At 48.7% G+C, this 11549-nt stretch overlaps 1 long non-coding RNA gene across 1 annotated transcript; it reads right to left on the bottom strand.

Moving 5' to 3' along the window:
* Positions 1–2282: 2282 nt before the first annotated feature.
* Positions 2283–8386, bottom strand: LOC112973182. Its single transcript, XR_003255911.1, has 3 exons — positions 8199–8386; positions 5940–6025; positions 2283–3015 (listed from the first exon to the last, which is right to left on the bottom strand). It is a non-coding gene; the product is annotated as an uncharacterized LOC112973182 (long non-coding RNA).
* Positions 8387–11549: the final 3163 nt, after the last annotated feature.

Raw genomic sequence — 11549 nt, 5'->3', positions numbered from 1 at the left:
GGAAGGGGCGGCCATCACGCGGCAGCGGAGGGAGGCGCCGCCGCGCCCCCGAAATGGCGCCGCCCCCCGCGCCCCGAAATGGCGCCGCCCCCGCAGGGCCCGGCCTGGGGATGCGCTCGGGGGCGCTGAGGTGCCGGACGGCAAAGTACTGAGTGAGGCCTTGGAGCGCAAATACACCTGGATCTTGCGCTGTAAGAGCTAACGGGTTTCTGTGGTACGTTCAAAGGGCGGAAAACGTGGGACTGCAAGCAAGAAGCGCTACTTTAACGGGTATCGCTTCCTACTCGCCGGCTTCCCCTTCCCGCGTTATCGCCAGCGCCGGAGCCCTGCTTGCCACCGGTTTGCCTTTCCTTTGGTACGTGCTGTACCAGATCCGACCTCCTCCGGCTCCCGAGCACCGTCCTGCGCTTCCCGGGGCGCCGCAGTCGGCACCAGCTCCTCACGGCAGCACCAGGCTTCGTTGGCAGCCGCAACAGCAAAAGCAGCGAAAAACGTGTTAAATATTAAATGCTTTTTCGGGAAGGCAATGGGAATTTCCCTCCAGCAACCTGTAAACTTAACTCTCGATGTTTTCATAGCGTTTTTTCCGCCACTAGCTGGCAGAAGTCGCTTTGTCCCTGACAAGCTCGGCTGTGCTCAAGCTGCAGGCACATGTCCGATGCTCTCCTCAAGGGCAAACGTGCTTTTTTTTTGCTCGGGGATCACATTAGTTGGAGTCTGTGTGTCTTTTAATCCCTAAAGCGTGACACAGTTGCAAGAAAATGAGAGCTCATGAACGTAGTATGAGAGATAGCAGAAGCACTCAGTTTGCAGGACTTGCCGGGGTGGATAAACTCAGGGAAATCGGCAACGGCTTTGAAACGGGCGGCGCAGGACCGACCTCCGCCCTCGAGGCCCCTTCACGCCGGTTTGGGAGACTTCCCTGCCAGGTGGCCGCTCAGAGCAACCTTTGAAAGAAACCCTGCAGCATTACCTTAGCAGGCAATGACCTTCCCCAGGAGCTGGACCTGCCCCTTCCTTGACATTTCCCCCAGGAGTACTGATCCGGGCAAAAAACCTCAGGGCTTTGTTTCTTTTTCACCAAAAAGGTGCAGTCAAGTCCACAGTGACGAACTGTGCCAGAGGCGTACGGGAAAGCCCTACCCTCGAGTGCCCTTCTAGCCACATGCCCTCCCACGACCTTTAATATTTTTCAGTTGCAGTGGAAAGAGTCTTGTTATCTGCTCACGCAGGGAAAGGGTGAGCAACAAATTGTTTGATTTTCTACCTAATGCTCCACTGACGTTACCTCCGAGTTAAACGTTTTTACTGTTCCGCTGCGTTTTGCACTCACAGCAAAGCCCTTTGTCCCCCCATGGTAACAATAAGCTGATGTTGAAGTAATGTTTGCGGAGCAGTAAGAAAGGAGCTGCTGGCACTCCGCTTTGCGATGCTCTCCAGAAGTCGCTCTCCAGTTGGTTACGTGGCCAGCTTTTTTTGCGGGGAATCCCCACAGACAAGGTGTCTCCCCTGCCCCAACTGCAGGATTATCGGGTGGGTGATTCCTAGCGGGTCGGAGGAGGAAAGCTCTTTTAAGCAGCACCTGAGGTCTCCGGGGCCGGTTTGGGGAACTCGTGCGTTTGCAATCCAGTGACGGTTCAGAGTGTGCTGATAGTTCCCTGCAGATAAGAAAAACTGCCATATGAGAAATCGCCCTTTCTTTACCAGCAGAGTTTGGTGAGGAAACTGTGAGCAGTAAACCATAGTTCATTTGATGTGGTGTTTAGGTACCTCTTCGAGGAAAACTCATATCCATAAAGTAAGCTTTTATGGTAATTCTTCTCACAGTAATGTTTCAGTTATCTTGGCTTGGCTGATACGCTGATCGCTGAGGGCCACGTAGGCTTTGCAGGAGAATGTGACTCAGTGCTGCTACTGTGTTACAGTGCCCTGGTGATTTAAGATGACAAACATCCTTATTCCTGTGCATATGGGACATAGTCCTGCAAAGAGCCACCTGGGTAAACAAGTCCAGTCCCCTGTACCTTTACCCAGGAAAATTTTTCTCTCACTGTTTTTTCAGACATTTGAGTTAAATGGGCATTCTTGAAAAGCAATAGAAATATGACAGATTTTTTTCCTACAGTCACACTGGCTCAGGTGTCTTGTGCAGAGTCTTCCTGGGAAACAAACAGGAGTGGGTTTCGTGATACAGAAAATCAACCGGAAAAAGAACAAAGTAGTTCAACATTCTCCACGATTAAAAACTGCCACCCATTATATTCTGCACGCTGTTCCTTTTATTCATGTATATACACATGCCTTCACATCAAAGAGCACAGGAGACAATAATGGGTAAGGAAATGTGTATTAACTGCTCAGTGGCAGAACTGGTAGCCAACTCTCATAGAAACTGGGTTATCCAGGGTTATATTTGGCCCCTTTCTTGGGATGCTATGGTGGTCTTACAAGGTTCTTGCTTGCAGGGCGCTGCTGACTTTTGGAGGCTTTTGCACAAAACTTTTTCTCAGCTTGCACTGCAGCCAAAAAATGAACACAATACTGAGCTCCATAAGGAATAAGAGAAAATAATAATTAAATGCAAGTAGAGGAGCAGGTCCCCCAGGAACCCTGTGTGCAGGGAGTCATCCTATCTCTAAAAGAGCAGCATTAAACAACCGAACATCAAAGAAAAGCTCTCCTAGGAGGAAGCAAAGGGATATGAAATAAGTATGTAAAATGATGAACAATGCAGAGAAAGCAGATGGGGCATTTCTGCTCTCCTTGCCTTCAGTGACATGAAGGGATTTTAGGACTGAAATTTTCATGCCAATACTGGGAGAAACATCTCCATTGGGTAAATGGAGCATAACCTTGTCAGTGAACCTTGTGAGAAGCAAGGTGCAGAACAAGATGGGTGCCTGGTCTGATCCTGGAAGCCAATACCCACATTTTCCTTCAGAGCTGGCGATGACCTGGGCCACTGCTGCATGTCAAAGTGCACAGAGGGTGAGACGAAGGGACTGTGCCCTCAGCCTGCAGGAAGAAAAAGTCGCTGGATTAGGGTAATGGGAGTCAATGGTTCTTGTCTAGGAAAAACCTGGTGTTTTGAATAGACTCCATCAAGACGCTGTCAGAAAATAAGAGCAGCCCATAAAAGCAAGGATGTCAAATCACTCCCGTTGCTCCTAAATGGTCTGGCATTTATTCCTCAGGGCCTGCTGCGGTAGCGGAGCTCCTTCTGGCACTAAGTCCTTCCTCAGCATGTTAGACATGCTGCAGTGGTGTTTGCGCTTAACCCAGTTTCTTCTTAGTGCTGTCAGCCTCCAGTAAGGAGGCTGCGTAAACTTAAAAGCATTTGTTTCTGTATCTGGAGTGAGTGCATTTTATCAGACTGCAGCTTAGTGTGATGAAGTGGAGCACTTTAATACCTGAATTGTCACAGGCTCTGGGCTTTTTATGCCCAAAGCTTTCCAGGTGAGATCTGTTACATGCCGCGCTCCCATTGAATTCAGGCACCGCCAAGTCCACATTACAAAAGGAGGGAATCTAGTGGGATGTCTTCAGGGAAGTGTAATGGGAAAAGGTCCGGTCCAAGTGACAGCTCCAATATCATCAGCCATGCATGCAAATAGGGCTGCGTTTTTAAGTTAAACAGCAGCACGGGAAGCTGTTGAAGAACACAGCAGGAGACTCTCCTGCTTGGCAACAAGGAATCACTGTGTAAAGACCAGGTATGCCTGCCATATATGGAATTCACCTATAAAATTTAAGTAAATTATCTACAAGGATTAAGATGTCTTATCAGGGCCTTCCAGCTTTACTAGGTATAAATAAGACTTTTTCTTCTTGCAGGCTGTAGACACCCTTCTAATCCTGTTTCTCTTTGAGAGACTCCAGAAGTCGTCTGTCTACATCTCATCCTGGATGTTTTCCCCTTTCTTACCTACATCTTTATCCTACTGACAAATAGCTACCGCTCCTTTGGTGCCCTCTCTTTCACCATTCAGATCTGAGGACCCACCATCCTGTCCTGATCATCTCTTTAACAATATTTGCTCTTTGACCTCCTGACTACTCTGACAAAACACAGCCAAAATCAATTATTTTCCCTCACAAGCATTTTTTTGGTGGAGGATCATCATTCGGGGTTATCTCTTCTTGGGGGCATATCCGGTGCTCCCCCGCCCCAACTGTTTCCAACCATCATCTGTTGGTATCCCAGGAGCAGCAAAACATCTTGATGTTACTGAAATTCACAGCGTATTAGGCACCGTCTGCCAAAGGGATGGACGCAGTCCCTGCCTCTCCCTTACAAGCAGACAGAAAACACAATCCAAATGTTTTTAAAAAAACATCTCCTAAGAGCATCTTTTTCTTCTGAGCAAGTAAATTTCTTTTTACAAAGTGAGCTGCCTGTCAGGATTGCCTGTCCTTTAGTCCCACCTTCGCACCTTCTCTCCATGCTGACCTGTTGGCTTGGAAAGATCCTTTCTGACCTCTCTGCCTTTCTTTACTCAAGCAAACCAAAAATTTGTTTGTGGGACACCTTGTGAGCCAAACCATGTGGTTTCAAAGCAAGCACTCAGGGGAAGCGAGAACAAAACCCCACAGAGAATACAGAGCAAACTGGTAATGACTGAAGGAAGAAGCAAGCAAGTACCAGGGCTGGGATGTTAGCCAGGGATTTCCAGAGATATGGACTCAATTCTAGTTTTACAACAGAGCTCAGCACAGATTCCTTCCCCCCCCCCCCCCAAGGCACAAGAGATAAGGGCCCTACATTATGGATTTTTTTTTAGACTTTGCTCTGCTCCAGGTTGGAGGGTCCACTGAGGGTACAGCCACACCAATCCTAGCCATCTAATGCAGAAGTCGTCAAGCAAACTCATCACTATCTTGGGCGTCGCACCCATACCGCTGAGAAGGGGAAACACCCACCTCCAAAAAAATCTCCCCTTTCTCTCACTGGCCTCAATTCCCCATTACAGCGCACCAGTACCTCCTCACTTCACGCTATTACGAGAGGGTGAATACATTTTAAAAAGGAGCTCTTCCAATACGACAGCAGAGGGGCTGCAGAAGGAGCGCGGATACCTAGATTCAATTGAGGGTGGGCAGCGGGGGGCAAGGGAAAGCGGCGCACTGTTGGTCTCCTATGAGCAGGCTCCTCCAGCTTTCTGAAGGGCGCTACGTGCCTTGCTGCCTCTCCTCAGCTCTGCCCAGCCCTGCCCGCGACTGGAAACATCCGGGACTAAAGCAGATGGGGGCCACAAGGATGTTTCTTTCCCTCTAAGGGTCTGTTTTTATAGGGATAAGTAATAGCTGTTATTAGGCAAGCAATGTGCTTGGAAAACATCCATGTGTCTTTAAGCACATATTTCACCTTTGCTTTTCTTACGTTGCATCTATCCTCAGCTCATCCCGGCTTCAACATGACTATTAGGATTTGATTTAGGTCAGTTTATCTCCAGCAGCTGCTTTGTATTACAGCAGATGGCAGCCTTTCCCCAAGTTTCCAGGAATGAGGAGTACCTGGATTTCAGACAATACATGGCTTTTCTTGTTTCCTCGCGCCCACTTGCCAGCAGCAGAAGCCTCCATAGAAAAGGAGCAGCTGGATCAAAGAAGCTGGAGATAGAAACAAGCCTGCAATGTCTCCTTGTGTTTGCAGGACCTAGCTCTTCATGCGAGGGCTGATCAGCTGTTGCCCCACCTCTATTTACCTGGAATGGTCTTTCCCTTCCAACTGGTATCAAAGTTCAAGATTACAGTAATTAAAAATCCACCTTAATTCATTTCTTCACCCTGACAACCACACATAACAGAAAATACATCATACTTTGCGGGTAGGACATCAAAATCGAAGCGACATTTTTCAATGCTTGATTTTAGTAAGACGTTAGCACCATATTAAAGAGCACCTCTGTTAAAAACCTACAGCAGCTGTCTCCACAAACCGTGGTGTGGCTGAGGCCTCGGGGTACTTCATCTGCTGGTGACTGTTCAAAGGAGCCTCAGATACGCTCTGTGGATTCCCCCAACCCTGAAAAGCAAAGAGAAATGCAATCAGCACCTTTCTGTCCTGCTCCCTTTTATTCCCAGCTCTCAGAGCCACGACGGGAATGTTTTTTGGGATGGGTGCTGTGGAGGAGGCTGCAGGCAGTTTTCCACCACACCAAGCTCTTTCTGATGCCTTCTGGATCCTGTGGCAGCATTTCTTATTATCAAATGGCAGCTCCCCTGTCCTGCAACGTTTTGGTACCTACCTGACTAGTCTTAATCAATCACGGTAGTCTGTGCCACAAGCACGAGAAAAAGGTGCAAAGATGTCCTTTTTGGCAGGTCACTCCTCACGCAAACATAAAAGAGCATAGATCTATTTCTGCTTCGGCTCTGCCTTCAATTTCTCCTATTTATTCTGCTTCTGTTCTCACAAAATATGTTAATGGTATTCAGATGCTTATTAACACGTTTCATACTAACAACCAGAGACAGGAAATACAGGCCAGATGAGGAAAAGAACAGCTTAAACAATAGTTAAACTAGATTAGAGGAATTCAGCGTCAGCAGGGCCAAGCAAAATTTACTCTGGAGCCTTCAAGAAACTAATCAAAAGGCTGTAAGACAGTAACTTTATAACCTCTGGGGGACAGGAGAGGTCCCGCGGGCTCAGAGCGCCTGTTATCGGTATTGAAGAGCACATTCAAGCACAGTGTTAATTAACTTGAAAGACCCACGTGGTACTAAAGCAGTTAGAGGCACCCGCTACGGGCTTACGAAAACAAGCCACGTCTAACGAACTCCCTTTCTCTCTTTGATAAGGCAGCTGGCCCGGCAGCGAGGAAATCGCAGATGTGCCCACGTCTGACCCGAGTAACGCCGGCCCACGCCGCCGCCGCCGCCGGAGGAAGCAGTCTAGACGGCACTGCGTGGAGGTGGGTGGCGAGGGGCAGCGCTCGCGGTGCTCCTCTGAGCGCGCTCCCGCCCTGGGAACGCCAGCGGCAGCGCTCCGGCCGCAGGCCGCCTTTCTGCGCCCGTGCTGCACGGGATGGGAGCCGCAGCAAGGAGTTAACGTCGCACAGGAAATCACCGTCGGCTAGGAAGTGACCCCAGTTCTCTGTGTTGTACTCAAGGCCACGGCGTTCACGATCATCTTTTCCTTGCAAGACTTGCACGCTCCCCACCCCCAGTTCAGCTTTTAAGAAAAGAAGCATCTAAAATACTCTTCTACCAGTGCACCCGACCCACAGAGGCTGTCGCAGGCTGCTTCTCCTATCTGCCCCTTCGAGGAGCCTTTTCATCCTTTTGAAAGCTGCCCTCCTCTTTCCCAGCTCTGTAGAGAAATCTGGCAAAATAGAAATCTCAAAGCCATTATACTGCAGTTCTCCCATCTTCCTGGCTGCATTCATTATTAATAGCTCATCATTAAAATTTAATAAATTGAATATCAGAGGTTTAAGGCTTGTTAGGAGCCTTTCCTCGCCTTTCTCTTCTCAGTCTGTTTGCTGGATGAGCTCATTCAGTGTCAGGCAAGGGAAGCTGTCGATCCAGGGAAAGGAGATGCGGGCATACCTTTTGCAGAAAGCAGTAACATCTTTATTTTCATACTCTGCACAAGTGTTCAGATTACAAAAAGTGTTTTGCTTTGGTTTGCTTTTTTTTCTTAAAAAACAAACAAACAAAAAACACTACACATCAGAGCCATAGGTAAGTCTCTGGTCTCAACTTGCTCTTCAGTCTACCTTGTTAGAGTGGGAGTTGGAGAGTTGTAGCTTCGTTCATTAATTAGTTAGTGTCACAGAGAACATAGGAGCAGCCAGGCTGTGCAAGATTGTCAGCTCCCAAATGCAGGCTCTGTCCCCCAAAGCGGGGGGGGGGGGGGAGGAGCGGATGCTCTGGGGGAAGCACAAAAACGCATGTAAACGGTGATTAAGCAAAAGCAGCTGTAGGGAGGGAGCCTCCCCGTAAGAGGTTTCAGGGTGGAAGTTGCACTCCCTCCCTCCTCAGGGCATGCAGCCGTGACCCCGGCCCCAGCGGTGACACCATCAGCGTCTGCTTGCGGGGGGCAAGCAGGCGCCTTTGGTGCCGATAACCCCCCTCACTTTGCTTGTAACCCTGAAAGGAGGGCTCTCTGCAGAAGATCTGCTCCAAATTGCTCGGGGAACCAAAACTGAAATGCTGCTCAGTGGGCAAAAAAATGTGATGAATCTGCAAACCATCAGGCTCTTTTCCACCCCTGGAGGAGGCGGGCGAGGGTCTTCAGAGGGGCACGCGGCCTGCCGGGCCCGGGCAGGGACCTGCTCGCTGTACTCGGCCAAGCGAGAGCCCACGGGAAGACGCAGCGAGGCTGAAGACAGAGGTCGGGAAACAGCAGCAAGAACCACCACGGTCTGGCAAACACAACCTGCCAGGAGAGATCAAAGGGACTTTTTAGCACAGGGAAGAAAAGGCTGAAAAGAGACATGCTAACAGCCTTCTACTACCTAAAGGGCTGCCAGAAAGAGCGAGGAAAAAAAAAAAAAAGCTACTGCCTTCACATCCTCTGGGGAGGGAGCAAGTACTAAAGTGCTAAATCTCTTCTGGAGAGATCCAGGTTCAAGACGAGGAGCAATGTCGCACTCCAAGGGTGGTTGAACAGAGGAACAGATGGCCTGGAGAAGTTGCAGAGCCTCCGTTACTGCAGAGTTTGAAAGGATGTGTTAGATGAACGCTCGCAAGCAGAGTCTGGGTAGAGCTGACCCTACCACAGGACAGACTAATGCTGTGAAGGATCCATGATTGCCTTCTGCACATATTTTTAAATCAGCTGATGCAAAGAAACTTGCATCTAAACCTCCTAACAGAATTGGCTGATGAGATCTGGAAAACCTTATTGGTTGTTTTTTTTCCCCCCTTTCCTTGAGGTAGCAGGGAAATTCCAGATATCATAAGAGCCGGTACTCAAAGGAGAACCAGAATTATAATTTTGGAGTAACTCACTAACATCCCTACTGGGCAAAATAATGGGAAAGCTGATCTGAGCTTCATGTGATAAAGGACAACAACATACTGCCAATCAACATGGGGTTTTTCAGAAGAAGAGACACTCCTGTCTGGCAAACCTGCTTTCCTTCTCTGAGATAACAAGTCTGGCCAATAAATGGCAGTTCTGATGGAGTTTTGCAAGACGTTTGACGCGGTACGGGGTGACACGATGATTAAAAGCCTAGCACGGCGCGTGATCAGTCAAGCCCACATTGCAGGGATCGGGGGTGCCCAGCCGCCAGCTCTGCTGCTGAGGCGATTGCTGACAGTGCCTGCACACGATGGAAGGACCAGCCAGGTGGCAAACCGGAGCGAGGACAGCAAAGCCATTCAGAAACTGCTTCTACAGCAAACACACTGTATGCGTTGCCATTTTTTGGAGTACCAAAAAATCAAAGGAGCAGGGTGGAAGCAGGGCCCTGGGTTAAACACCTCCAAGACTGGAGTCTTCCACAGCTGCTCTTCCCTTCCTGGAAGGAACAAGCTTTACCCGAGTGTCCTCCTGGGGGGCCCGTCTCTGGCATCCCACCTTTATATGCCTGTAATTTGAATCAATCCCTAAATCACCCTCTGGAAGATGGTTTGGGGCCAGCATCGCCTAAGCCACTTGCGTGATAGTATTCAACATACTTTCACTGCACAAACATAAATACAGCCTGGCGTTATTAACCATTAGCCTATAAAGATAAAAATATAACAAAACGCAGACGTGCATGCTCTATAAATATATTCGTGCTGTCACGAGGAGCGCTAATCCCAGGCCTCCAAAGCGTGAAAAACACTCCACTGTATAAATACTGTGCATTTGGCAGCAGTGTTTTAAGGACGCAGGGGCTGCGGTGTTTTGTTTGCTTGTTTGTTTTAGGGCTAGCACCGTCCTTATTCGGTGCCTTTTGCCGAGGCGCTCGCGGCTGCTCGGGCAGCTGCTCTGCTGGCTCGGCAGCCGCCGCGGAGTGCGACATGAGCCCTGACTCATCGCCACCCAACGCGCTCGCACACCTCCTGCTTCCCAGGCGGGGTGAGATTTCCAAGTGATAAAGAGTGACGCGCGCAGAAGTGCTGAGCAACGCCGTGAAAACACCCGGGGTGACGGCGGAGCTGAGGTCTCAGGGATGGGTAACCCTCCCTCTCCAGAAAGCTGCCCTGAATCCACTTCTCCTGCATCCCGCGAGCTGGAATTTCATGGTTTTGGCGAAATCGGCTTGCTCAGGCAAACCTGGGCCGTCCCTTGCCGAAGCAGGCACGGCTGCTTCTCCATCCCGCCAAGCCCCATGCCAGCCGCGGTGCCGTCGGGAAGTGCAGGACAGAAAGAAGCCAGTTAAAAATCAAGTTTTCTCCCCGTTCCCCAGGGCTAGCAGAACAGATGATGGCATTGCTGGAAGCTGCGTTTGCTTTTAATTGTCCTCGTTCCACTGAATAGCTAATTCTCTCCTCCTCCCACACTACAGAAAAAAAAGCATGCTTTTTTGGAAAGGATGAGTTGACTTAATTCCTTTTCTACAGCGCATGACAGCAAATTGCAGTTTTTAGCCTTGCATCTAAGCAAGTTTAGAATACTGGTGTGTGTTTTTTTTTTTTTTTTAAATCTTCTTGGATCAGCTAAAAATGTTGTTCTGAAGAGAAGAGAGAATGGAAGCACTAAAGGCTTCATGTCAATTCAGGTCCTAAACCAACCCAGTGGAATAGCACAGGTAAAATTCATTTATAAGGTGGTCACATTAAGAAGTTATTTTAAAGTTGTCACAGGGCTGAGGCATGGGAGGTGCCGAAACTCGGTGGCTTTTGAGCAAGATCAGGAGAAAGAGCCGGATCACCTTGGCCCAGAGGTGAAATGCTGGATGTACCACAAGGCTGGTCCTTCATGTGGCCATTTCCCAGGAGCACAGGAGAGCAATCTTACCTTATTCTTTTCCAGCTCACGTTATCCAGGAGATACTGAAGAGAAACCCCACCTGGCTTGAAGCATAAACGGCACACACACAAACAAAAAAAAGTTTTGCTAAGCTTGAGTCCAACTGGCATGTTTCTATGCATTAAAAAAAATACATATTTCAATGGAAACACTTAAAAGTCATAATCACAGTGAACACCACTGAGAAACTGGCAATTGAAAGAACTGCAGAGAAAAGTGAAAGTGGCTTAATTTTTTTTGGCCGAAGCTGAGAAAAATGCAAGGACAAAGACAGCAAGCTATAAATAAGACACACAGACAAGATGATCTTGGGTGTTATTAGTAAAGAATACCCATGAGGAAGCTATTCCCCAAGTGATTTAACTCTGCTCTGTGCTTTCGCCTCTTGCCTGAGTATGTGAAATAGCATTTCCCATCTACCATCCCCACAGCACGCGTGCTAATGCAACACACGGGGACTCCTTAGGAGAAAGTCACATGCAAGCACTTTGAAGGGGAATGTCTTTTTATGAGACCTTTCCATTAGGTTGAGAAAAAAAATGGATGATCCTGGTGTGAATTCAAGTTACAACTCCGAAGGACCCCATTGCAGTCATATTTGAGAGGCAGCAGGTCTCCCTAGCGATCTCTG

The sequence above is a fragment of the Apteryx rowi genome, unplaced genomic scaffold (assembly GCF_003343035.1).
Source record: "Apteryx rowi isolate R43461 unplaced genomic scaffold, aptRow1 scaffold_53, whole genome shotgun sequence".
Lineage (NCBI taxonomy): Eukaryota > Metazoa > Chordata > Aves > Apterygiformes > Apterygidae > Apteryx > Apteryx rowi.
The sequence above is the reverse complement of the archived record's forward strand: the minus strand, read 5'-3'. Positions and strand labels throughout refer to the sequence as shown.